We start from the raw sequence: 27,718 nt of genomic DNA, 5'->3' as shown, positions 1-27,718 counted from the left end.
ATTTTCAGGCACCATCAATTAATAAGAAATCAAAATTCTCAACGGAGTTATGATTTTTTTTTAAACATTTATGATTTTGACGAACTTTTAAAGTATACTCTTAAAAAGATTCATAAATCATTTTTAGGCAGCCGAAAGTTGCCGAAGTTGCAAAAATCCCGGGGAAACGGATTTTTTGGATAAATTTTCCGGGAATTCCAGGAAAATTCCTTAGTTTATTTAAAATTATTCTGATTCCGGTTCTGACATATATTTTGCTACCAAATTGTGTAAGATTTATGGTCAAATAAGTGCGAGGACCAATGAATAGCTAAATTGCTTACAAAAAAAAAAACAAAAATTTCAAGAAAAAAATTTCTAAATAGATTAGTAAGCACGGTGCTCAAAATACCGTTATCAGAGGCGCCGACTAGTCCAAAATGTTGGGGGGGGCACGGTTGTTTTCCGAAATCGTTAGGTGAGAGTGGCGATTTGATGTTTAAGTTTATTGTATATCACGAATTTTACCAATTTGAATATTACGATGTGATACAAGTTTTTTTCATCCGGAATCCATTTTTTTGAAAAAGATAATTTATTAAAACGTGATTGAGATTGTATGTTTGGAAGGCGAATTCCTTCTAATTGGCATATTCTCACTTATTTTCCAGAAGTAACAGTCAATAATAAAAATGATCAGGTATTTAAAATTCAACAACACAAATATTCTAAAAATGAAAACAAAAGTAAAAAGTAAAAAATTAGAACTTTAGAAATTGGAAAATACACATTAAAAAAACAACATTTTTTCAAATCTGCAATTGAGAAAAAAATAACAGACAAAAATAAATATTCCAAAATTTAAAAAAAAAAGTTTAAAAAACTGTAGGGTTAAAAAAAACTAATGGCTTAAAAATTTTTAGAAATCAAAAGTAGAAATTCAGAAATTTAAAAAATCAGAAATTTGGAAATTACAAAAAAAATCAATGTTTAAAAAAATCAAGATTAACTTCAATTTATTTGTTAAGAATTTAAGAATTTGAGAATTTAAGAATTTAAGAATTTAAGAATTTAAGAATTTAAGAATTTAAGAATTTAAGAATTTAAGAATTTAAGAATTTAAGAATTTAAGAATTTAAGAATTTAAGAATTTAAGAATTTAAGAATTTAAGAATTTAAATTTAAGAATTTAAGAATTTAAGAATTTAAGAATTTAAGAATTTAAGAATTTAAGAATTTAAGAATTTAAATTTAAGAATTTAAGAATTTAAGAATTTAAGAATTTAAATTTAAGAATTTAAGAATTTAAATTTAAGAATTTAAATTTAAATTTAAGATTTAAGAATTTAAATTTAAGAATTTAAGAATTTAAGATTTAAGAATTTAAGATTTAAGAATTTAAGAATTTAAATTTAAGAATTTAAGAATTTAAATTTAAGAATTTAAGAATTTAAGAATTTAAGAATTTAAGATTTAAGAATTTAAGAATTTAAGATTTAAGAATTTAAGAATTAAGAATTTAAGAATTTAAGAATTTAAGAATTAAGAATTAAGATTTAAATTTAAGAATTTAAGATTTAAGATTTAAGATTTAAGATTTAAATTTAAGAATTTAAATTTAAGAATTTAAATTTAAGAATTTAAGAATTTAAATTTAAGAATTTAAGATTTAAGAATTTAAGAATTTAAGAATTTAAGAATTTAAATTTAAAATTTAAATTTAAGAATTTAAGAATTTAAGAATTTAAGAATTTAAGAATTTAAGAATTTAAGAATTTAAGAATTTAAGAATTTAAGAATTTAAGAATTTAAGAATTTAAGAATTTAAGAATTTAAGAATTTAAGATTTTAAAAATTTAACAATTCAAGAATAACCAAAAAGATACACAAACGGTGTTTAATAAAGTCAAAAAAAGCATTATGACAATTTGATACGACCAAAAATTTGCAATTTTTTTAAATGAAATCAAGAAAAAAATTACCTAAAATGCTCTAGTATACTAAACTTGCTGATTTTTCTACCTAGTTAGCATAAGAGAGCGCAGTAGTATAGATGAAACGTTGTCGATTTAGAAAACAACAAATGTTTTTGAACTATTTTACAGATTCGCTTACAAGAATTCTTTCCAATCCCAATTCAGTTTTAAATATTATTTTCAATTATTTCTGTGATTTTTTTTGTAATACTAAAAATAAGAATATTTTTCTTCCAAAATTTCTGGGGGGGCACAATGTATGGGCTGCCCCCCCTGCCCAATTTTAAGGGGGGCAAAAAGTACCGTGCCCCCCCAGAGTCGGCGCCCCTGACCGTTATTATGAAAAAAAATAAATGCAATCTGAGATTTTAGTGTATATCGATTCCATACATCATAACGCATTTCTAATCTAATCTAATCTAATCTAATAAGACTCTAGCGCAGCCAATCTTTCGAAGGGATCCTGGAGAGTGCCTTAGATTAGATGACGCCTAACACTCTTCTTGTCATTTATTAACATTTGTATTGCGCCATTGCGGATGTGCGACTAAAGGTCGAAAGACATAAGGTTGAATGGACAAAATGTCGAATGCCAAAAGGTCAAAAGACATAAGGTCGAATGGACAAAAGGTCGAATGGACAAAACGTCGAAAAGACAAAAGGTCGAATGTGAAAAATGAAATAAATAATTATAATTAAAAACTTCAAAAAAAATCTTGAAAAAAATATTTTTTTTTCAAACAAGTCTGATTTTCTTGTTTGTTGTAATAAGTTTTTCCATTCTTTTAAACATGAGCTGTTATTACAAAAAAAAATTCGACTTCTTAAATATTTTTTAAGTTTTTATTTTATTTTTAAAAACAACCTATTCTTGATTGTTGAGCGTCCAATTTCCCGGGGTTACACAATTCCCGGGAAACGGGAAATTTTCAACAAATTTCCCGGGAAATCTCGGGAATTCCCGGGAAATTTGAAATTTAACGAAAATTATTCTAATCCTGTTTCTGATTGATCTTTTGCAACGAAATTTTTAAATCTTTCAAATCGTCCCAAATGAAAGAAAATGTTATTAGTATTTTTGTTGAGAAGGATTTATTTAAATCAAAGTGTTTGGACAGTGAAAATCTATGCTCCACAACCATAAAATTGCTTTTAAATTTGTTTCAGTGACCATAAAGTTAAAATAAAAAAAAACGAAAAATTCAACTTGTGAATAAATAAATAATCATTGAACCGTCCTTAAAAATCTAATTTCTACACTTTTTAACATGAAATCTGATTTAATGAAATCACAACCCAAAGTTTTCAAATATTTGGAGCGAGTTTTTGAAATATAGTTGCATTCTTTGGGTAAATTTCATATCATATGATTCCATATGTTTATAAATGGTTTTTCATGGTTTTGTGATATGATTTTAGTTATACGGTAAAAAAACTATTGGCACTACGCCCCCCGGGGCATGGCCTTCCTCTAACGTGGGATTTCTGCTCCAGCGCCTCTGACGAGACAGGAGAAAACGGGACCGACGTTTTACTTCACCATCCGATAGAAGCTAATTGGATAAGGCGGGAATCGAACCCGCGTCTCATAGCATCATCGGGATCGGCAGCCGAAGCCGCTACCCCTGCGCCACGAGACCCAGCCTAATAAATTAATTAGATTAAAATAATTTTGAGTACATAAAAGTGGTTGAAATTCAACGATATTTTTTCACATATAACCCTCTTACGCCCTTGGTAGCTCACGTGCTTCATAAATTTATAACTTCAATCTATAATTTCTTTAATACTTAGAAAAAAATTCTTCTCACACAAACCTTTTTTAAAAATTTTAAATCAGTTCAATTTCCATCCAACATATTCAAGGTAAAAAAAGTCAAACAAATCTCAATGTTGATTTTGGCTGGAAGATGTAAATAACTTATTTTCAAATGATATTACAAAAAAACATTAAAAAAGGTTGTCAAAAATAAAATAGTTCATATTTATTCCATAACAGCATAAGTTTTGTTGTCCAACAAATAAGCAAACAATATTCCTAGTGGTGAATCTTTCAGAAATAAATATTATCTGAATTAAACCTTGACGTGAAATATACAGACAAGCTGATTAGTTCAATATGAACAGTAGATGGAAATAAATAAAATCAAATCAGGTTCTCCAATTATTATTTTTTATATAATTTCAAAACATGTAAATGTATACTTCTGCTTGTATTTCGGGAATTCCCGGGAAATTTACAAATTTCCCGGGAAATATTTTTTTCCGGGAAATCCCGGGAATTCCGGGAAGTTGGACGCTCTACTTGATTGTCGAAATATTTTAGTGAGTTTTTCCATTCTTTCAAACCTGAACAGTTCCCGCATGTCCTGAACGCCCAACGCATGTCCAACTTACACGGACGCCCAAGCCTCCCAAAAAAGTTGGAACGGTAACTTCAACTCGCTGGTTCTCGGGCATAACTCAGCCAATCAGGACGATTCTTGTTTCCAGGGATTTGTAAGAATGTCTAGATGATACTAAAATTTTGCAGAACTTGATTTGAACAAATCTGTTATTTCTGCGACCGAAAAAGTTTCAAAAAAACTGCCCCCGCGGAATTTTTGGCGATTTTTTTTTACACGCAAAAAAAAGTTGGAACGATGTTTTCGGTCGCAGAAATAACAGATTTGTTCAAATCAAGTTCTGCAAAATTTTAGTATCATCTAGACATTCTTACAAATCCCTGGAAACAAGAATCGTCCTGATTGGCTGAGTTATGCCCGAGAACCAGCGAGTTGAAGTTACCGTTCCAACTTTTTTGGAGCCTTGGGCGTTGGAATGTTAAAGCAAAAGTTCAACTTCTGAAATATTTTTGAAGTTTAATTTTATTTTCAAAAACAACCTATTCTTGATTATCAAAATATTTTGCTGAGTTTTTCCATTCCTTCAAACATGAGCTGTTCTTCCAAATAAAGGTCGACTTCTATAATATTCTTTATTTTATTTTTTAATTGAACAACATATTCTTGACTGTCGTAATGTTTTTGTGAGTTTTCCCATTCCTACAAAAATGAGCAGTTCTTCTAAAACAAAGTTCGACTTCTTAAATATATTTTTTAAGTTTTTATTTCATTAAAAAAAACTGATTCCTGACTGTCGTAATGATTTTATGAATTTTTCCATACTTTAAAAAATTAGCGATACTTTTAAAAAATACTTTTTCTTAAATAATTTGTATGTTTTTATTTTATTTTAAAAAATTGGTGGAATATTTAAAAGACTTTTACATTCTTTCAAATTGTTATAGTTTCGAAAAATGAAAAAAGTCTAGTTTTTTAATATTTTTGGAGTTTTTCTATTCCTTTTTTGTATTTATTTATATTTTTCAAGATAAACCCCCTCTAACGTGTTTGTATTTTTTGATTTGGCTCAAACTTTGTGGGGGCCTTCCCTATGACCAAAGAAGCTATTTTGCGTCATTGGTTCTCTCATACAAGTCTCCATACAATTTTGGCTGCTGTCCATTCTAAAATGGTATGTAAATATTCAAACAGCTGTAACTTTTGAGCGAATTTTCTGATCAATTTGGTGTCTTCAGCAAAGTTGTAGGTATTGTTGAGGACTATTGAGAAAAAAATAGGTACACGGAAAAAATTACAGATTTTTTAATCAATTTTTTTTTACAAAGACTCATTTTCCCAAAATACGTATTTTTTATTTTTGAGATTTTTTGATATTTTTTAGGGGACAAACCTCGCAACTTTTGAGATAAAGAGAAACATGGTCAAAAAATCTGCCACCGAGTTACGGATTTTTGAAGAAATAGTAATTTTTGGAGAAAAAGGTTTTTTACGCAAAAACAAATTTGAAGTATTTTTTAAATGTAAAATTAAATTTCCAATCGAAAAGAACCTTGCAGATTTTTTGATAAAGGGCTCTGTTTTCAAGATATAGCCACCGAAAGTTTGATTTTAGCGAAATATTTGCAGTTTATCGTTTTTAATAATAGTGACCATGAGTGAGAAACAGGAAAATTGAAGTTTTCTAAGTCTCACCCAAACAATCAACAATTCGAAAAAAATTGTATGGACAGATGCTAAAACTGTATGGAGCCTTGTGCCCAGTGACACAAAATGGCATTTTTTGGTTATAGGGGAGAGCCTTAAAAAGTTTGAGCCAAAAAATACATTTAAAAAATACACCAAATCGGCCCATTTATATTTTGATTTTCAGAAATACTCCAATTGCTCCAATCAATCGACTATGTCGACTTCCTCCTCAGAAATCACTCTTTCCCATTCCGCTGAAGTCCAATTTTCGACTCGTTCACAAAACCTCGAAAAGCACAAATATCCTTGGGCCTCAAAATGCAGCAAAAGTACCATCCCGCGCGCGCGCCCAAAACCCCCTTCCCATTAGGCTTGACGAGGTGTGAACGTTCTACCGAATGTTCCATATCGTACGTAACATAACTTCACGTGCCGCAGCAAATGATACCCACTGTTCCGTGGATGGGCTTTACCTTACACCTCTTACACGAGAAGTAGTACGATTCTCGTTTTCAGGTGCCATCGAAACGCTTAATGCACGTCTCAAATGGATTGGGTACCGTAACTTTGGGATACTTTGTACTTTCTTTGTAGTTTTAGTTTTATTTGATCAATGATTCAAAATTCTGTAATTCTTTCCAACTTAAACATTACACCAATTTCTAAAGCTTCCCCTTCGAAGTAAGGCTTGAAGTGTGCACCTCCACTCCAACATCAAACCTCCCCCTTCTTTATGTGGGTGGTGTGTGTGTGTGTTCGCTGCGCCCAGATTTGCGCATCATTTGAATAATTTCCAAGGGTGAGAAATTACGTGCTCAAGTACGCGCGAAAATAATTGAACAGGCGCGAAAGCTTTTTGCCCTCCTCAACTTCTTTTCCACGTCACAGCTTCCACACCTGCCGTGGCAAAAAGCTTCAATCCGGAAAAGTTTACTGAAGCTTGGGAACTGTACAATCAGAGTGCGGAGGTGTGGGAAAGCGCGGAAAACACGCGAGGAAGGTCGGCATCATTTCGTAATTCGCGTGACTTGGAGCAGGCAAGCAACAACCCCTTTCTGGGAGGGGAAGATGGAAAGTGATTTTTAAGATGAGGGTGTGTGATTTGTTGGGATTTGATGCGTTCAATTTTGTTTAAAACGTTTTGATTGTATGTGATTGTATGCTAAAAGATTGTTATGGCAAATGTGTATGATATGAATTGGTTGACGATGTATTATGAATTTTGCATGTTCTCTTGTCATAGTCATAGTCTTGTCTTGTTGCTTGTGCAGTTCTCTTTTTTATACAAAATTCTTTTTGAGATTTTTTTATTTGGCTGAAATTTTCTTCATCGATGCCTTAAGTCTAAATAATTCATCCTGTATCATTGGTTTCAACATGCAAGCAGCCATGCTAAATATACAGATAAATCAGTGTTATACAGATTTTTCGATCCCAAAAATCACATAAATCTGTATGTACAGATTTTTTTAACACCTAAACTACCATGCAAGCGAAAAAAGGCGAAGTCCAACTTCAAACAGTTGTATCTCGGCTCCCTGTGGACGGATTTTCAAAATTCAAGAAGCAAAAGATGCGGACAGATCTCTAGATTATTTTGCTTTTTGAAAAGTCAAAAACAGAGGCACTTACCTAAGTTATTCCCAAAACCAACCAGGTAACTTTTTTAGCCCTCTATTTTCTAGTTGTTTTGCATGTTGGATCGAATGTTGAATGACAATTTGTTTAAAATTTTATCATAATGCAAGTTACAGTACAATTATAATATCCAATACCATATTGGACCGATCTGGACACATTGGGACCGGTTCCAGGTTCTCCGGTGAAACCCGGAATATCCTCAATTCCAGAGTATTTTCAAAAATTTTATTAGGGTGGCAATATGGGTATCAAAATTCAGCATTTTCAAAATCAAGCTCACTGATGACGCTGAAAACCATTTTGGACATATCTGGCCACTTTGGGACCGGTTCCAGGTTCTCCGGTGGAATCCGGAATATCCCCAATTCTACAGTATTTTCATGAATTTTATTAGAGTGGCAATATGGGTATCAAAATTCAGCATTTTCAAAATCAAGCTCATTGATGACGCTGAAAACCATTTTGGACATATCTGGCCACTTTGGGACCGGTTCCAGGTTCTCCGGTGGAACCCGGAATATACCAACTACGGAGTATTTTCAAGAAATTTATTAGAGTGGCAATATGGGTATCAAAATTCAGCATTTTCAAAATAAAACTCATTGATGACGCTAAAACCATTTTTGGATACTTCTGGCCATTTTGGGACCGATTCCAGGTTCTCCGGTGGAATCCGGAATATCCTTAATTCTACAGTATTTTCATGAATTTTATTAGAGTGGCAATATGGGTATCAAAATTCAGCATTTTCAAAATAAAACTCATTGATGACGCTGAAAACCATTTTGGACATATCTGGCCATTTCGGGACCGGTTCCAGGTTTTCCGGTGGAACCCGGAATATCCCCAATTACAGAGCAATTTCAAGAATTTTATTAGAGTGGCAATATGGGTATCAAAATTTAGCATTTTCAAAATCAAGCTCACTGATGACGCTGAAAACCATTTTGGACATATCTGGCCACTTTGGGACCGGTTCCAGATTCTCCGGTGGAACCCGGAATATCCCCAATTCCAGAGTATTTTCAAGAATTTTATTGGAGTGGCAATATGGGTATCAAAATTCAGCATTTCCAAAATCAAGCTCACTGATGACGCTGAAAACCATTTTGGACATATCTGGCCACTTTGGGACCGGTTCCAGATTCTCCGGTGGAACCCGGAATATCCCCAATTCTACAGTATTTTCAAGAATTTTATTAGAGTGGCAATATGGGTGTCAAAATTCAGCATTTTCAAAATCAAGCTCATTGATGACGCAAAAAACTATTTTGAACATATCTGGCCACTTTGGAACCGGTTCCAGGTTCTCCGGTGGAACTACGGAGTATTTTCAAGAAATTTATTAGAGTGGCAATATGGGTATCAAAATTCAGCATTTTCAAAATAAAACTCATTGATGACGCTACCCATTTTGGACATATCTGGCCATTTTGGGACCGGTTCCAGGTTTTCAGTGAACCCGGAATATCCCCAATTACAGAGCAATTTCAAGAATTTTATTGGAGTGGCAATACGCATAACAAAATTTAGCATTTTCAAAATCATTCCAAAAAAATAATTTGAGTGTCAACAAAAAACTTTATTTTGAAAATGCTGAATTTTGATACCCATATTGCCATCTAGGAAAAGCTCCGTAATTGGGGTTGTTCCGGGTTCCACTGGAGAACCTGGAACCGGTCCCAAAGTGGCCAGATATGTCCAAAATAGTTTTTAGTTTTTATTTTAATCAATGAGCTTGATTTGGAAATGCTGAATTTTGATACCAATATTGCCAATCCAATAAAATTCTTGAAAATACTCTGGCATGGGGATATTCCGGGTTCTACTGGGGAACCTGGAACCGGTCCCAAAGTGGCCAGATATGTCCAAAATGGTCTTTAGCGTCATCAATAAATGCTGAATTTGGATACCCATAATGCTCCCCAATAAATTTCTTGAAAATACTCCGTAGTTGGGATATTCCGGGTTTCACCGAGAACCTGGAACCGATCCCAAAATGACCAGATATGTCCAAAATGGTTCTCAGCGTCATCAATAAGCTTGATTTTGAAAATGCTGAATTTTGATACCCATATTGCCACTCTAATAAAATTCTTGAAAATATTCTGGAATTGTGGATATTCGGGTTTCACCGGAGAACCTGGAACCGGTCTAAAGTGGCCAGATATGTCCAAAATGGTTTTCAGCGTCATCAGTGAGCTTGATTTTGGAAATGCTGAATTTTGATACACATATTGCCACTCTGATAAAATTCTTCAAAATTCTCTGGAATTGGGGATATTCCGGGTTTCACGGAGAACCTGGAACCGGTCCTAAAGTGGCCAGATATGACCAAAATGGTTTTCAGCGTCATCAGTGAGCTTGATTTTGAAAATGCTGAATTTTGATACACATATTGCCACTCTAATAAAATTCTTGAAAATACTCTGGATTGGGGATATTCCGGGTTTCACCGGAGAACCTGGAACCGGTCCTAAAGTGGCCAGATATGTCCAAAATGGTTTTCAGCGTCTTCAATGAGCTTGATTTTGAAAATGCTGAATTTTGATACTCATATTGCCACTCTAATAAAATTCTTGAAAATACTCTGGAATGGGGATATTCCGGGTTTCACCGGAGAACCTGGAACCGGTCCCAAAGTGGCCAGATATGTCCAAAATGGTTTTCAGCGTCATCAATGAGCTTGATTTTGAAAATGCTGAATTTTGATACCCATATTGCCACTCTAATAAAATTCTTGAAAATACTCTGAATTGGGGATATTCGGGTTTCACCGGAGAACCTGGAACCGGTCCCAAAGTGGCCAGATATGTCCAAAATGGTTTTCAGCGTCATCAGTGAGCTTGATTTTGAAAATGCTGAATTTTGATACCCATATTGCCACTCTAATAAAATTCTTGAAAATACTCTGGAATTGGGGATATTCCGGGTTTCACCGGAGAACCTGGAACCGGTCCCAAAGTGGCCAGATATGTCCAAAATGGTTTTCAGCGTCATCAGTGAGCTTGATTTTGAAAATGCTGAATTTTGATACCCATATTGCCATTCTAATAAAATTCTTGAAAATACTCTGGAATTGGGGATATTCCGGGTTCCACCGGAGAACCTGGAACCGGTCCCAAAGTGGCCAGATATGTCCAAAATGGTTTTCAGCGTTATCAGTGAGCTTGATTTTGAAAATGCTGAATTTTGATACCCATATTGCCATTCTAATAAAATTCTTGAAAATACTCTGGAATTGGGGATATTCCGGGTTTCACCGGAGAACCTGGAACCGGTCCCAATGTGGCCAGATCGGTCCAATATGGTATTGGATATTATAATTGTACTGTAACTTGCATTATGATAAAATTTTAAACAAATTGTCATTCAACATTCGATCCAACATGCAAAACAACTAGAAAATAGAGGGCTAAAAAAAAGTTACCTGGTTGGTTTTGGGAATAATTTAGGGTAAGTGCCTCTGTTTTTGACTTTTCAAAAAGCAAAATAATCTAGAGATCTGTCCGCATCTTTTGCTTCTTGAATTTTGAAAATCCGTCCACAGGGAGCCGAGATACAGCTGTTTGAAGTTGGACTTCGCCTTTTTTCGCTAGCTTGGTAGTTCGCGGGATAATATTGAGGATGGTAGTTTAAGTGTTAAATGATTAAATTTAAAAATTTCAACAACAATCATTAGATTAAATTAAAAAGCTTAAAGCTGCTGTAAAAAATTCAAAAAATGTTCTGTAGCTTCGAATTTGACATGATACAGATAAAATACAGATTTATTTTTGAGAAAATACATATCTCCCAAAAAATAATCTGGCATAATTGCATACAAGCCTTCGAAAATTACAAAGTTTGAAGAGAAGTTTGTGACAAATAATCTGTTTTTAGCAAAACAAGCGAATACAACTCTTATGATGTTGCGATAAAATGCACCGTTTTCGGGCATTAGACGTTAAGCGATCCAAACTTTATAAAAACTGTTAGTTTAAATTTTATCAGGCTGCTACAAATTATATTTAAAGTTTTGTCACCCAACCCCGAAAAATCAGGGGCAAAAAATACTAAAAACTTCACAATTTTAATGGAATCAGCTGAAATAAATTTAAAATACATTTCCCCTCGTTTCGAATCATTTTTAGCATATTTGGGTTGATGTTGAATTTTTGATTTTTTTTCCATTTTTTAAACAAATGATTCAAAAACAACTGAACTAGTGTAAAATGCATTTAAAAACAGTTTTCACCCCAACCAGGCCAGAGTCAAGGGACAAAAACCTTGAATAATATTCTGTATCATTTTTTTAAATGCTAATCCGACCGTTAATTGCTGCAACTGCAAAAATGATAAACATGAAAAATTATATCCATTGTTCCATTTAACGATTGAAAATCGACAATATTTTGAAATGTGTTGAACAAATTTTCAAGAAAAAAAAGGAGTTGAGAAAATATCAACTAAACTATGAAATTTTAGGGTTGAATCCAAAATTATTTTCAATCGAATGATTTTCTAATTCAAAATCATTTATCATTAAAAATCAGACCGATAGCTGCAATATTACTTTATTCCTGGGACATGGACCTGATTTTAATCTAATCTAACCTAATCAGACACAGACGCAGCCCGTCCGATGAAAGCATGCCGGAAAGTCTTGTGATTAGATTACGCCCCAAGCACTTTTCTTGTCAATGTTAATAATTGCAGTACATTCTGAAAATGTATTACACAAATTAAAGTGGCCAGCCTTACTGCACCGTGTTAACCGCAGAGAGGATTTTGATCTGAGAATGGATCACATTTCACAGAATCTACAGGGAGGAATAATGCGTGGACCAAATGCTCCGATTATTTTTTTGTTTTACTTTTTTTGTTTCGATTTTTCAAATAAGTGCTTATTACTGTCCTGTCCTGATAGTATTTTATTTCTTATTTAAAAAAATCCAATAGATTGCCAGAGACATTATCTAAAGATCTTTTAAGACATATCTAAAGATCTTTAAGCTCCTACGAACAATGCCTCTGAAACTAAACGGTCCTATTTTCAATGTTGGAAATGATCTCTGATCTTTTCGATTTTTTAATTATTAGGGAATCAACTGTTACATTTCAAAAGAGCGCAATATTTTCTTGCGTCTTGAAATTTTGAAAATATTTTTTTTTTCTAAAAAGAACACATTTTTAGAAATTGTTTCATTTTAAATATTGAAAAGACATTTTTGTTAGAAAATAAAAGGTTTTTTGGATAAAACTTCAAAAACATCAATTTTCCATTTATTTTAATCGCAACCAGAGATCAAATTTTTCAACAAAACTTTTCAAACAAAAATAATGAACAATCATAGACACTAGGGGAACATCATCTAATTCCAGCGTTCCTCTAATGTTGCCATATCAGCACTTTGACATTCAATTACAGCTCATTAAAAGCGTTTTCAACTGAAATCGAGTGTTAAATAGCTCAATAAAAAGTGAGCAAGCAAGTTTCTATCAAAAGTTTTGCATAATTAGTTGTTCAATTCAATTCAATTTATTTTGTCAGTAAATAATCAATTTACAATTCCGTATTTCTTATAACCTAATAGAGTTTTGGAGTTCCTTTCAACTATGGTTTACACTATAATTCATTTTGATGTAATTGGATATTCTAACAATGGATTTGGCAAGAGAAGGAAAAATTAAAAAAACCTTCTAGATTTGCTAAGGAAAAGGATAGAAATAGAAAAGCTTAAAACTAAATCACAGTATGTTTTGTCTATTGACGTCGAAAACTTCGCTGCACAAGGCAGCTTATCCGTTGTAGATGTACTTCATCATCAGCTCACTGAGAGCTTGGAATTGTTCTGCCTTGTTTCGACAGGCACGAAAGCGCGTGAGCATCTCTCCAGCAAGGGCGAAAAACTCAGGAAGCGTGAAGAGATCATCACCGGTAACATCAGCTTGTCCCGAGGGAGAACCGCCCCCAGAAGCGGCTACTCTAGCGTACGAACCTCCCCAACCGGGAGGGAACGCTGGGTTGGTCGATGGAGCCGCTCCGCCGCCAGCTGCTGCAGCGGTCGAGCTCGAAGTCTTCGGAGGTTGGCGGGACGCTGGCGCTTTCTTCTTCTTGTCCTGCTCCTCGATGTACTTTTTCCGCGCGGCACAGCCACGGAAATTCGCCGTGTGGTTTCCACCACAATTGGCGCACTTGACACGTGCTTTGTGCTGCTGGGCGTTTTCCCCCAGTTGGTCTTTCCGCGGAAGACTGCACCTTTCGGTGAAGTGGGTCTCACCGCACTTTACACACCGGGGTGGGAGATTGCAGTTTCTTGAGCCGTGTCCGAATTTCTGACAGCGGTGGCATTGGGCTGCGTCAGCCGGATTCTTCGTGTAGAATCGCCACGTCACAAAGAAACCGTCCAGTGCTTTGATCCGTCGTAGGTCCTGGATTTTGACGGACCCGCGATCGAAGTACAGGAGGTACAAGGTGTACGTACCTGTCACCGTAGTCGATTTTGAGAGCACCTTTATCTCTCGAGGCTTAACCTTGACGCCCGTCAGGTGTTCTTCCAGGTCGGAGATCGGGCGGTCCGGATATCCCTGAAGGACGATCTTCACTGGGACCTTCTCTGCAGGATCAAATGTGAAGAATTTGAAGTTTCGCAACTTCAACTTCTTCACCACCAAGTCGAAATGCAGCTTTTTATGCGTAATCACTTGCACAGAAGTTTTGCTAATTTTGAGACAATATTGGAGTCCCTCAAGCAACTCGTCAACATCGTCTGCCAACGTATCCAAAACAAAAATTGGAGGTGGTCGTCGTTCCTTTGGAGAGTTACCATTTTTCTGCTTTCCTTGCTTGCGCGCAAGTTCATCATCGTCATCGTCGTCGCCAGCACTGCTGCTGTCACTGTCGGTGTTGTTTTCATCTCCACTCAGCATCTCAAATTCGTTGCTGGTGGGAACTTGGAAGTGGTTGTCGTCGTAGTGCTGGTGGACTGCTGCTGCTGCTGCTGCTGCTGGCCGAAAGTGCTTCCGGATGCCCGGGTCGATTGTCTCGTCCGTACCGGGGACTCACGTGGACGGTATGACACGTGTAAAAATGAAGGATCGGTGACGTCACCGGGGACGCTCCCGTGCGCGATGGCGGTCGATGCGGCATTGTTGTGTTTACCTTTCTGCACTCTGCCGGTAGATGAACTTCGCGGGTTTTTCGAGGCCGCACTCGAACTGCCTCGGCCACGGCTGGCCCTTGGCATGCTGGAGGAGCAAACTCGCGGGTAATCACGGTAAATTACGGCGAAAAAATCGAAAAGTCTGAAGAGCTCCGAACACTTGACTGTTGCTGGCTGGTGTTGCCAGTCCCGATATGATAATTAGTTGTTTAAATAGTGAAAATCAGCAAATTGGATAAAGTTAGAAGCGAGTGCTTAACCTGCTAAACATACGAGAATTTCTCCTATTTGTAAAAGATAACTCTTCATTTTGAGGGGCTATATCTTGAAACCGGTGCCATTTACCATAAAAAAAAACTGTATACTATTTTGTACTTGTCCTTGTTTTTCAGAACAGAGGTGCTAAGACCGTTTGAAAACTTATCCAAGATTTGAAGATTGAAGACTTAAAAATTTTAAAGATTTTATGATTTGAAAATAAAAAAATACAAAAATAGAAAATCTGTTTTTTTTCCAAATTTTAAATTTTGAAGATTTGAAGATTTGAAGATTTGAAGATTTGAAGGTTTGAAGATTTGAAGATTTGAAGATTTGAAGATTTGAAGATTTGAAGATTTGAAGATTTGAAGATTTGAAGATTTGAAGATTTGAAGATTTGAAGATTTGAAGATTTGAAGATTTGAAGATTTGAAAATTTGAAGATTTGAAGATTTGAAGATTTGAAGATTTGAAGATTTGAAGATTTGAAGATTTGAAGATTTGAAGATTTGAAGATTTGAAAATTTGAAGATTTGAAGATTTGAAGATTTGAAGATTTGAAGATTTGAAGATTTGAAGATTTGAAGATTTGAAGATTTGAAGATTTGAAGATTTGAAGATTTGAAGATTTGAAGGTTTGAAGATTTGAAGATTTGAAAATTTGAAGATTTGAAGATTTTAGGTAACTAAATTTCAATTTAATTTATGTTGTAATTTATATGTTACAATAAGGCCACGGCGTCTTTTTCAGGGGGGTAGTATTTTTTGAGAAATAGCAAGAAAACTGTCATATACATATGAAAGTGTGAAACATCCCCGTTCATTTGCGGGGCGAACGAAAATCTTTGGTCGGGAAAAATCAAAGTTATCCTCATTTGAAGTTTTTGAACTTTTTTCCTATGGGGCCAAATTTCGTCTATTTCAATTTAGTATTGTTATAAGTCTACATGGGCATGATTTATGGTTCAGATCATATGATTTCTTATGGGAAATGATGCAAGGAACATTTTTCCTGAAGCACGCAAAGTGATTGAAAATAAAGGAAAAAAGTTATAAAGGTTTTATTGAAAATTTGGGAGATTTTCTGATAAAATTGCACACCTCTTTCCCAAAAACCGCAATGTTTTTGATATTCAGATCATTATTTTGATTAATTCATTTTTGAAAAATGTTTCTGGGCCCATTGAGTATATAAATCACTACAGAAAAGTGTAATTGGTTGGGTTTATGCTCAACTGTAAGCCACTTTTATGAATTTTGGATTTCAACCGAATCAACATATTTTTGTTTGTTTTTGTTATAAAATGTACCGTTTCCATTAGATTTTCACAAATACATATTAACAAAAGGCATAGAAATAGAAACCCTGTGATTGTATTTACACTGCATGTCTCAATTAGATACAAAACATATCATGTGGACCATGTACTCACAAAAAAAGTGAAAATTTAATGTAAACGGTACATTTTATAACCAAAACACACAAAAATATGTTGATTCGGTGAAATCCAAAATTCATAAATGTGACATACAATTGAGCTTAAACCCAACCAATTACACTTTTCTGTAGTGATTTATATACTCAATGGGTCCAGAAACATTTCTCGAAAAAGAATTAATCGAAATAATGATCTGAATATCAAAAACATTGTGGTTTTTGGGAAAGGGGTGTGCAATTTTATCAGAAAATCTCCCAAATTTTCAATAAAACCTTTATAACTTTTTTCCCTTATTTTCAATCACTTTGCGTGCTTCAGAAAAAATGTTCCTTGCATCATTTCCCATAAGAAATCATATGATCTGAACCATAAATCATGCCCATGTAGACTTATAACAATACTAAATTGAAATAGACGAAATTTGGCCCCATAGGAAAAAAGTTCAAAAACTTCAAATGAGGATAACTTTGATTTTTCCCGACCAAAGATTTTCGTTCGCCCCGCAAATGAACGGGGATGTTCCACACTTTCATATGTATATGACAGTTTTCTTGCTATTTCTCAAAAAATACTACCCCCCTGAAAAAGACGCCGTGAGGCCGTTTGCAAATATTTTTTTTTTTAATTTATGATAATGATGGCAAAACAAGTGAACAGGTGTAATTGCATTTTAAAACACTTTTTCAAATAAAATGTTGAAACCATGGCTCGTTATTTCAATTTCTATACTTTTTTATTTTTTGCCCCCCTCCCCTCGATTCTGGTCAGAGTCGAGGGACATAAACTTCAAAAAATATTTGCAACGGCCTAATTACATAAAAAAGTAAATTGCCCCAAACAGCACAGAAATTGGTACAATTTATTTTTACAAGTAATATTTGCAATTCTCGACCACTTTTTCCTTCCAACTTCTACCCCGACCTGAAAACAAAATGGAATCATTAATTTGTTCAGCAGATGCATCCATTGAGAGAATAGGGTAGGGTAGTCATCAATGCATTGCAATGAGACACTTTTGGTTTTCAACTTTAAAAGATTTTTCTCTTTTTTTCATCAGCATGTTTTAATGAGCTTTTTGTTGCATTTTCTTTCTTTTAATGTGTTCTAACATTGACCAAAATATGAGATCGATCCGACATCTACAGCCAGAGTTATTCAACTGTCTCATTGTAGACGCACTTGGCAGGAACAATGAGACAGCTGGGGAACAATGAGACACACTACGAAAATCAAGATTTTTCTAGTAAAACATCATGTTTTTGTATTGTTCCATTGCAGGTAACTTGCCTTGAACATTTTAGAGCAATTTTGCCACCATGAAACTTTAATTAACAACAGTTATACTAAAAAGTATTTAAATTTTGTAAAATTCGTATATTTATACCAAATAACTTTGTATTTTTGGTTAATTGAAGTTTAAACGCTATAAATATGGCAAAAATCACTTTTAATTCACGTTTTGAAAGATTTTCATGGATTTTGAAATGTTTAATGAAGAAAAATCAAAGTGTCTCATTGTTACCCATGAGCTGAATGAATGAAACAATGAGACAGCCCTGGATTCCGGGTATATTCTAAATTTTGGTCAAACCTAATGAAAGGACATTGTAGCCCAAATCAATCTCTATGGAACGTCGAAAAAAATTTGAAGAAATATTAGTTTTGGTGTTAATGGCAGCCTACGAGCGAAAAAGTAATTTTTGTCCATAATTTACTTTTACACCCCAGAATCAAACATTTATGAATAACTTTTCAAGGGAGCGTCCATAACCAAAGCCACTATAATGGCAGACGTGTATCCAGTAGACACACCTTTCCCCCAAATATGAGCCTGATTGGTTGAAACTACGACTTGTTAGAGCCATTTTATCATTGTTCCCCGTGCCTCATTGATGACTACTCTACCCTACACAGTCTCAGCTCTTGTGCAGTTTGCAAAAAAAAGAATGAAAATAAGACGAACCATTGTTGCCAAAAGTTGTTCCTCGTCAAAAGAAAGGCACTAAAGCAATTAAAGTTCATAAAAAAGTTCTACCGTAGCACACTTTTTGCGCTTCTCTTGTTTCATGTGCCAGGAAGAGATTTAAGGCGAGGTTTGTGGGTTTAACAAAGTTGTAAAATGGGTTCAAGATTTAAGGCTATTCAGTTTTTAGGAGCATTTTGAGGTTATGTTTAATTTGATAATTTTAACTTTTTAATAAACATATTTTTGAGCGATTGGCTTTAGTGTGCAGTCTTTTTTAAAATTTTACAAATAAAGCTGAGATTTCTTAAACTGAAAGAGAAAAAAAAAATGTTTAATGGTTTCTCATACAAAGTAAAAATGTTTAATGGTTTCTCATACAAAGTAAGCGATATTCGTTGCAACAGCATTGCTTCAAATCAGAGGTATCACTTATTTCTCCAACATTCATCCAATTAAAGGTACGTTTAAATTGTCGGGTAGTGAAAACCATCACTCCTTTCACCCTCTGTAACAATCATATCATTGCTGATACCATGAACAAGTGAGGACGGTTGAGTTAATCAAAATTAAACACAGCTTCTCGTCTGTGTAATTTTCTCTACTGCTGACAGCTAACTACTGCTGGTAACAGTGCCACATGTGTAGCAGTTTTTATTTATTTTTTTGCTTAGATAATTGCTTTTATAGTAAGAAAAAGTAAACCAATTTACAGATTAAAAAATTTGCAACAGAATTATTGCAGCAACATAAACCTTTAACAAAATATGAATTCAACTATTTTTAAAACTATTAGGTCAAATGTTTCTCATTTAACCAGGAAGTATCTGCATACCTATGACCAGCCGATTCCATTACATATATTCAAGCACATAACAGCCAGTCAATGTAAATACTACGTACCGAAAATCCCCAAAAATTTATTTGAGCGGAAAAACGTAAAACAATGGCACACCAAAAAACTCTTTCACAAACAAACAAGCTACAATTCAAAACCCCTTCCCTTCACCAACCCCCGCACGAAAACATCACTCATTGTTGCAAAACTTTGAGCCGAGGAGGCCCAACTTCCCACACGCCGCACGTTGGAGCAAGTTGGAGTGATTTCATGTGTGAAAATTGTTCACGGAATCATTAACTTAATCACCGAACTCTCCACTGTGTTGGCACCAACAACCGGCAGGAGTTTGTCAGTTCTTTTTTTTTGCGTTTGTTCGGTTTAATTGTGAAGTTCCGAGGAAAATGGTTGTTTCTCCCCGCCCGACTTCATTTAAACCCGGTACAATTTTTGGTTTGTTTAAATATTTCGGATGGCTTTGGTGCGTGTGCGTTTGCCACTGCGGTAATTGAGGCTAAAATGTTTGAGCAAACTTTGCTGACGGTTGATTGATGGTAGCTTTTGTGTGTGAATATCTAGGGGGGTGCCTTAAATTTTTGAGCTTTTCAATGACTTTCGAATAAATTGTTGGTAATGTTCTTTTTCAAATATTACAAGCTAGAATAATAAATCCTTTCTAAAACAACTGACTTGAATTTTCAATGCTCAGTACAAAAAACAGGATTTTTTTTGCAGCCAAAAAAAAATTGGATCACAGGATTCCTTGAGAGCATCAATTTAACAAATTTAATAAAATGATAGAAGTTTTTAAAAGTGCACCATTTTTAAATTGAAGCCATTTTAAAGCAATGCTACTTAAAAAATCAAAATATCATTAAATATTGAAAATACTTTGCCATGTCTTTTTGCGATCTGTGAACCCAAAATTTAAAATTTGCAAAAAGTTACAAAGTGCCCTACAGTCATGCCCGATTTGGCACGCCTCGGTTTTGCACTGCCCCGGTTTTGATTCGTACAGCTGCCTCGGTTAAGCACAGCCCACTGCATAACTGAAGCACAGAGCTTATGGGATTTTGGCTATATGGGAGACATTGGCTATAATCTTATGAAAAATCATCCAAACTTCAAAAAAATAGAGTGTTTTGTAACCGGGATGAGGTCAACTCACCATTGCAGTTATAATTACATGAAAATTTTCACAACATATGTATTCTTCCAGTTTTTTTTTCTTTTAAATGCAATGTTTCTCAAAAAATGCTCAAAATTATTGTTATTGCATAATATGTTTCAATTGATCGGGATTTTTTCATACATTTGAATAGTAATAACATTTTTTAATCCCAAAATTTTCTCAAAACTACGTTTTTTCGAAAAAGTACTCAAAATTTAAGTTTTTTTTTGCAATATGGGTATCAAATGATCGAGATTTTTCATACATTTTGAAAATAATATTTTTTTGAGAATAATCAATTTTTTCACAAAACTACGTTTTTTTATTAAATCTCAAAACTATTGTTATTGCAATGTAGAAATCAATTGATCGGGATTTTTTCATACCTTTCAAAAGTAATTACATTTTTTTAAATACTCAAATTTTTCACAAAACTACGTTTTTTCGAAAATAATACTTAAAATTTTAGTTTTTTTTTGCAATTAAGGTACCAAATGATCGGGATTTGTCATACATTTCGATTTTTTTTTTTTGAAGATAATCAATTTTTTTACAAAACTACGTATTTTTGAAAAAAATTATAGTCAAAATTATTGTTATTGCAATATAGATATCAATTGATCGGGTTTTTTCATACATTTAAAAAGTAATAACATTTTTTTAAATACTAAAATTTTCACAAAACTACGTATTTTCAACAAAAAAATACTCATAATTTCAGTTTTTTGCAATTTGGGTATCAAATGATCGGGATTTTTCATACATTTCGAAAATTATATTTTTTTTTTGAAATAATAATTTTTTTTTATAAAACTACGTTTTTTTCAATCTCAAAACTATTGTTATTGCAATGTTAGAATCAATTGATCGGAATTTTTTCATACATTTCAAAAGTATTACTCAAAATACATTTTAAAAGTAAATACTCAAAATTTTCACAAAACTTTGTATTTTCGAAAAAATACTCATAATTTTAGTTTTTTTTTGCAGTATGGGTATCAAATGATCGGGATTTTTCATACATTTCGAAAGAAATATTTTTTTGAAAATACTCAAATTTTTCACAAAACTACGTATTTCCGAAAAAATATTCAATATTATTGTTATTGCTAAATAGGTATCAATTGATCAGGATTTTTTCATACATTTCAAAAGTAACAACATTGTTTTAAATACTCAAAACATTCACAAAATTACGTATTTTTGAAAAAGTACTCAAAATTTCAAATGATCGGGATTTTTCATACATTTCGAAAGTAATATTTTTTTGTAAATACTCAATTTTTTAACAAAACTATATTTTTTTGAAAAAAAAAATACATAAAATTTAAATTTTTACAATATGATCGGGATTTTCAAATGTTAAAACATTTCAAAAGATTACAAAAATACTAAAATTTTCTGAAAATTACGAATTTTCAAAAAAAATAATTATTTCGGTTTTAAAATATGGGTATCAAATGACCAGGACTGTTCATACATTTTAAAAAGATCAAAACATTTTTTGAAAATACTTAAAGTTTTCTTAAAACTTAAAATAATTAAAATTTCAGTTTTTTACAATATAGTTGCCAAATGATCAGGATTTTTTCGTTTATTTCGAAAGTGGTTAAAAAAATTCAGTTTTGAACTGGACTGAATGAAATTTTGAGTTTTTTCTTTCGAAAATACGTAGTTTTGTGAAAAATTTGAGTATTTTCAAAAAATTTTGTTATTCTTTTCGAATTTTATGCAAAAGTCCCGATCATTTGATACCCATATACTGAAATTTATATTATTTTTTCGAAAATACGTTATATTGTGATTTTTTTAGTACTTTCAAACATTTTGTTATTCTTTTCGAAATGTGTGTAAAAATCCCGATCATTTGATACCCATATTGTAAAAACTGAAATTTTGAGTATTTTTTCAAAAAATCGTAGAAAAAAACTTTCAGCTGGATTAAAAATTAGAATAATTAAATAAAAAATAGCCCAATTTTGTAAAGAATTGCCCAACAGCAGAGAGCAACTCCTGAGATAGTCATGTCGCAGTCGGTGGTTTCTGGTTGAAAGATTTGCTCTGTTCTGTAATGTGTGCATGCTAAGAGGGTTCTCTTGCGGTGGACTTGGGAAGTAAAATAAGGCAGATGTTTGTTTCTGGAGGTGAATGTGTTAAAATGATTTTCAATATCTTTGTTTTCATTCCAAGAAACCGTAGACAAAATCGAAATTGGTTGCAATTTTAAAAGAGCATCAGAGAGGTATTTTTACAGGTTCTAGCAGATCAAGTCATTTTTTTACAAAAAAAATTGCACTTCTCGAAAGAATCTGTTTTTTTTTATTATTTTGTTCCTTAATTTTGAATTTCAGGTGTCAATTCATTTTCAACAAAAGACTCCTAATAAATAATTATTATTGAAATAATTTCGGAAATGAATAAGTTATAAACTCAACGTTTAAAAAAAATGTGACAATCAGCATCCACTTAAGTAAAACACTCCTGTTTAAAAAAAAGTTTTCCGTACAGTAAGTGCAAGTTGAAACATTCTCCTGCGTGCCGCAGGCACTGAAAGAAAAATTACCATTAATTACCGGCAGGCTGCAAAATTACGAGTGATGAAAGTTTCCTCCAAAAGGCTCACCCAGGCACTAACCAGCGCCGAGCGGAGTGTAAAGGATAATGAAAGCTCTTCATGACGAGCAGCGACAGCTTCTCTTGTCGGAAATTATGCACGAACACTTGTGTGTGCCTTTTTTATAATTTAATTTAATTGCATTTTGCAGCACAGAGCCAACGAGAATGTTTGACTGATGCTGCCAAACAAGACGTTTCAATTGCGACGAGAAAAAGAGGGGGAGGGGAAACTTATATCCGTTGGCACTTGCCTTAAACTTGTGAGATGATAATTTAATTGGCCGTGTGCAATTTGAGAAAAAGTTTGGCAAACTCATACAAGGGGGAAGCTTGTTAGGAAGCGCTTTCTCGAAGAAAAAAAAAACTCACTAATGATAGCTCTTTACGTTGTTTATTTTTTATTTAGTACTGTTCAAGTTCACGGAAATGTCACCAAACAAAAATTAAATAAGCAGACGTACGAGTTCACTTGAAAAATTCGTGTGCAAAGTGTGTTTGGGAGTTTTGCAAAGTTTTTGAGTTTTCCATCAGGCATGAAAAATCCGGGAGTCAAATTTTTCGAGCTTTGAGTTTGTCTGTTTAGATATTAGGTGTATGTGTGAGCATTAGCGTGGTTCACGTTTCTATGAAAAAGACAAAAGTTGTTATTTTGTCTTGCATCAACCGGAATTTCGTTCTTTTATGTCCCCAGAAGCACTCCTGAAAATTTGAGCCCATTTGGTAAGGTCTAGGAGCTCCAGTTTTAATTTGAAATTTATATGGGATTTTGATTTATTTTCCATGGGAAACTATCTTTTTTTTACATTGTATTAGGATTTTTTTTATAAATCGATGAAATGACTTGATTCTCATAGTAGGAGATAGGTTTTGAACTGGGGAACAACTTTGTAGAACATACCAACATGCTAGGAAGTGACCCTTTGAAGATACAGATACGTTAGGTGGTGGCTTTTGAAGGGGCCAGCCACCATCTAAAAGTATCTGTATCTTCAAAGGGTCACTTCCTAGCATGTTGGTATGTTGTACATAGTTGTTCCCCAGTTCAAAACCTATCTCCTACTATAAGAATCAAGTCATTTCATCGATCTATAAAAAAAAATCCTAATACAATATAAAAAAAGATAGTTTCCCATGGAAAATAAATCAAAATCCCATATAAATTTCAAATTAAAACTGGAGCTCCTAGACCTTACCAAATGGGCTCAAATTTTCAGGAGTGCTTCTGGGGACATAAAAGAACGAAATTCCGGTTGATGCAAGACAAAATAACAACTTTTGTCTTTTTCATAGAAACGTGAACCACGCTAGTGAGCATATGAGTGAGTATGTACGTCAGCAAAATTATGCACGTGCCAAGAGCTTATTATCGCGATGCGTTAATGAATGTTAGAGAGTTGTTGAGCGAGTTTAAGATCGGATTTGTAGCACCATGATAGAATTATTTTGTGAATTTTTTGTTTGTTTGCTGGCTGCTATTGGATGCTGATCACGAATCCAAGCTTAATTTTTCGATATCTTGTGACTTTTCAGAAATTTCCTGAACGTGCGAAAAATCTTTGACAAAGTTATAAATTTAGAATGAATACAATTTTTTTTTTTTTCAAAAAATCGAAATATTGATCTCAAACATTTTTCAACTTCATTTTTCGATGTAAAATCAAATTTGCAATCTATAAAAACTTAACTGAAATTTGGATAAAGCAACTAATGGTCCGGTTTTCAACGTTAAATATTTATAAAACAGTCGAGCAATTTTCTTATCTTTTGAAAACAATATTTTCATTTTTTTAATCAAGACTAACTTTTCAAAAGGGCAAAACATTCAAAATAACGCCCTTTTGAAATTTCAGCCTTGATTAAAAAAATGATTTTGGAATGATCGGAAAATTCCACGAATGTTTTATATCTTATTATTGAAAATCGGGCAATTCGTTACTGAGATATCGCCATTAGAAAATGATGTGTTGTTTGGGTGAAACTAAGAAAACATGAATTTTCCTGTTTTTAAACCTTTGCATTGCAATATCTCACCAACTAAGAATCGTATCAACAAAGTTCAAAAAAGCAAAATATAAAGAATTTTCTCAGCTTTTCAATCATATTTTATCCAAACGTGGGAAAAGATGAGCACTTATTTAAAACAAAAATGAATAACTGCGACTATTTTCAAAAAACATACCTTAATTTGGCTTTAACTTGAAAACGGTGCACTAAAGTACTTTTTGATTGCAAATTTGATTTTGCATCGAAAAAATAGGTTGAAATTCTTTTGAGACCGATATTACGATATCTTGAAAAAAATCAATATTGATTCAAAAATTCATAACATGGTCAAAGATTTTTTGCAAATTCTGGAAATTTCTGAAAAGTTGGCATTTGATGTCTCCTAAACCATATAAAAAATAGCGTTCTTTAGCAAATCAAGTTTAAGTGACAAACAGTGAAATAAAAAATCACAAAAAAATATCGTGAATCATTTTTTTCAGTGTAGTCCTTATCCATACCTTCAACTTTGCCGAAGACACCAAATCGATCAAAAAAATCTTACAAGAGATACAGATTTTGTATTTTCATAAATCATTTTTGTATGGACAGCTGCCAAATTCGTATGGAATATGGACAAACTTATTATGAGCAATTCTCTACCAAAACCGGAAATGGATTTTATTTGTATTTTTTTAATTGAGTCAAACATTGTGAGGGCATGAACAAATAAGCTATTTTGCGCATTGGTTCACCCATACAAGTCTCCATACAATTTTGGCTGCTGTCCATACAAAAATGGTACGTAAATATTCAAACAGTTGTAACTTTTGAGTGAATTTTGTGATAAATTTGGTGTCTTCGGCAAAGTTGTAGGTATTGTTGAAGACTTTTGAGAAAAAAATAGGCACACGGAAAAAAAATTTGCAGATTTTTTTATCAACCTTTTTTTTCACTAAAACTCAATTTCCCAAAATACGTATTCTTTTTATTTTCGAGATTTTTTGATATGTTTTAGGGGACAAAAATCCGCAACTTTTGAGCCATAGAGAAACATGGTCAAAAAATCTGCCGCCGAGTTATGAATTTTTAAAAAAAATGTGAGTTTTGGAAAAAAATCGAAGTTTTATGCAAAAACAAGTTTGACATTATTTTTAAATGCAAAATTGAATTTGCAATCGAAAAGTACTTTACAGATTTTTTGATAACGGGCTCCGTTTTCAAGATATAGCCACCGAAAGTTTGATTTTAGCGAAATTTTTGCAGTTTTTCAATTTTTAAAAATAGTGACCATGAGTGACCGTTTCTAAAAAAATATTTTTTTTAAAGTTCAGAAAATTTGCTAAAAAATTGTCTAAGAGACATTGAAGATTGGACCTCGGGTTGCTGAGATAGAGCCGCTTTATGAAAAAGATAAACGAAACTTGAAGTTTTCTTAATATCATCAAAATAACCTACCATTTTCTAATGACGATATCTCAGCAACTAATGGTCCGATTATCAATGTTAACACATGAAACATTCGTGAAATTTTCCGATATTTTCGAAAAAAAATATTTTGAAATTTTTTAAATCAAGACTAATATTTTAAAACGGCCAAACATTAAATTTTACTTTTCGTGTTTCTTTTTCTTAATGCGGCTCTATCTCAGCAACCCGAGGTCCAATCTTCAATGTCTCTTAGACAATTTTTTAGCAAATTTTCTGAACTTTTCAAAAAAAAAAATTAGAAACGGTCACTCATGGTCACTATTTTTAAAAATTTAAAAACTGCAAATATTTCGCTAAAATCGAACATTCGGTGGCTTTATCTTGAAAACGGAGCTCTTTATCAAAAAATCTTTTAAGTACTTTTCGATTGCAAATTCAATTTTGCATTAAAAAATAATGTCAAACTTGTTTTTGCATAAAACATCATTTTTTTTCCAAAAATCACAATTATTTCAAAAATTTATAACTCGGCGGCAGATTTTTTGACCATGTTTCTCTATGGCTCAAAAGTTGCGGATTTTTGTCCCCTAAAACATATCAAAAAATCTCGAAAATTAAAAAAATACATATTTTGGGAAATTGAGTTTTAGTGAAAAAAAAGCTGATAAAAAAATCTGCATTTTTTTCCGTGTACCTATTTTTTTCTCAAAAGTCCTCAACAATACCTACAACTTTGCTGAAGACACCAAATTAATTAGAAAACACAAAAGTTACAGCTGTTTGAATATTTATATACCATTTTTGTATGGACAGCAGCCAAAATTGTATAGAGACTTGTATGGATGAACCAATCACACTAAATAGTTTATTTGTTCATAGGGAAGGCCCCACAAAGTTTGAGCCAAATAAAAAAATACAAATAAAATCCATTTCCGGTTTTGGTAGAGAATTGCTCAGCTAGCAAATTCGTATGGAATATTATATTGACAAACTTATTATGCAAAATGGCTTCTTTGGGCATACCAAAGACACCAAAAAAGTTTCAGACGGATTAAAAATGCAAATTTAATATTAAAAACTACCTTAATCCACCTATGTGGTTGATGCCTTCCTCACTTTTTACCAACAATGGGTAATATGAGTGATTTAGACACATATTTCAGCTATTTTTTTAGATCCAGAAAAATAAGTACACAGATATAACTTAAGTGGTCATAACTCGAGACAGGGTTGCCAGATCTTCTATG

At 33.1% G+C, this 27,718-nt stretch overlaps 1 protein-coding gene across 1 annotated transcript in view; it reads right to left on the bottom strand.

Annotated features, from left to right (window-relative positions):
* The window catches only part of LOC6048691 (putative uncharacterized protein DDB_G0268364), a 90,193-nt gene that overhangs the window by 26,160 nt on the left and 36,315 nt on the right, over positions 1 to 27,718 (bottom strand). The window lies entirely within an intron of this gene.

This window comes from Culex quinquefasciatus, chromosome 3, assembly GCF_015732765.1.
Source record: "Culex quinquefasciatus strain JHB chromosome 3, VPISU_Cqui_1.0_pri_paternal, whole genome shotgun sequence".
NCBI lineage: Eukaryota > Metazoa > Arthropoda > Insecta > Diptera > Culicidae > Culex > Culex quinquefasciatus.
This window is presented reverse-complemented; position numbering and strand designations above follow the sequence as displayed.